Raw genomic sequence first — 1,938 nt, forward strand, 5'->3', positions numbered from 1 at the left:
ACATGTGGATGGGAAGGCTGAACATGCGCAAGAACTCCTGGTACAAGGTTCATGTTCCATCTAGATTTTTATTTTTGGCAACACACAAAATATAAGTGCTGGCTTCTCTGCTTTGTTTTCAATGGCCGCTGCGGCACGACTGAATTATTAGTCTATGTACAGCTCAATACAAATATTAAACCATACTTCATCGGTTTATTTTTTGTCAACATATGCTGTGCTCCTGTGGCTTGAACCAAGGTATTCTTTTATATCTAATCCCAATCTCAATTCAAGTACTTTGTTGAGGTGTAATGCTATTTGGTTTGAATTATTACATGTGATACAATGAATAAACTGTTTATCAATTATCTTTTTTATCTTAGGTGACCTGCTGGTGCATGCCATGCCATATAGATGTAATCTTTGTGGAGTCACCAATATGTTTTTTGAAGTGCCAAAATAAAGCTCAAAGTTGGCAGTTCTTGGAGGTGTCTGATGTCGGCTAAACTTAAAATGGGCAAAGAGGTGGAGCGTGGATAGAGCTGCCAAAATGAAGCCCAGAGTAAACATTGCCTATAAAGGGAGGGGGTTATGTAGATTAGTCTTGCATTGCCAGACCTATCTTCACAGCACTTTGTCGGTTTTGACTGTCTGGGAGTTTTGTTGCAGCTGCTGCTTGTCCTCCCGTGTGTTGGCTAACAGGTGGAAAAGAATGTGATCATTGGCACACTTCAGCATCCTTCCTGGACTGAAGTGCCTCTCTCTTGACGCTTGGTTACTCTGGCGTACCTTTGCCTGAAGAGTATGCAAGCTCCATGACCTTCTTGAAGGCAGCAAATTCTTGTTGATGGACAACCTTGGTGGCTATGTGTTGATTTCACCGGTTTGTTGTCTCCCTGATCAGCTGAGCGCTTTGCAGGCTGACCGGAGTGGCCTTTTTGTTTAGGTGTCGGCCTTGAACAAAGAAAAGGTACGGCCTCTATGTGTTCCTTGGGTCCGTCTTGCATCTTTCAGCCTACTCCAGTAGCCCCTCTGCCTCTCAGGCCTCGTCTTTGCAACTTGCAGGGCCTTGACCTGGATGATGGTTCACAGAGTTATTTTAGAACGGTTCATTCTTTGTAACTTGTTTCTTGTTACACTATCTGAGCTTGGGCACCAGTATCTCCTCACTGTGTCTTAAAGAGTTCCCCGTACATATGGAATATGTAACAGTAGAGAGATAGTCTCAATGCAGTAAATTATCCTGGTCTCAACACTTTGATGGGGTGGTGAAAAAAATGGGTAGAGGTCTTTCAGTTTTTAAGGAGATGTTCCAATTTTATCCATAAAAATCTAGTTGGAAACGTCATTTAAACGAAGTAGTATACAGAGCAATGATTAATTGGAATGCCATGCCTGGTCATGTCATTCAAGAGCATAGAAAATCTTAATTCAAAGTAATACTTAAAGAACATTTCCTAGCTGAGCAGTATTCTCTATTGGTTAATACTTAAGGAATGCTGTTAGTATCATTGAGGGTGTTATGTGTGTATTTGCTTGGTCATATTATCAGTAATCAATATCAAAATATCATCTCTACATACTGTGAGTAAGTTACAGTACGGCTTGTGTTATCTTGTGTTATGTGCTGTGCTGAATGTTGTATGTCTTATTATTTTTGATGTTGTTTTTTTTTGCCTATTGCCCCAGCTAATGGAGATCCCAATAAATCAAATCAAATACAATACAATAGAGAACGCTCTGTTATGTTGTAACCTTGGTTCTCTGAGTGAAGAGACTATCTCGCCAGTTGTAGGCCGCTCAAAGACGTTTTGATCTATCAAACTATCAGTGATTCCACGCCAGCACAGGTGCTTCTTGACTTTCTTGAAAAATATTGAAGCATCCACCCACATTAGTCTTTATTTGTCTCTAGGTGATTCTGAGTATGTTGGTACCTCCTGCCATCCTACTGTT

This window comes from Etheostoma cragini, chromosome 1 (genome assembly GCF_013103735.1).
Source record: "Etheostoma cragini isolate CJK2018 chromosome 1, CSU_Ecrag_1.0, whole genome shotgun sequence".
Classification (NCBI taxonomy): domain Eukaryota; kingdom Metazoa; phylum Chordata; class Actinopteri; order Perciformes; family Percidae; genus Etheostoma; species Etheostoma cragini.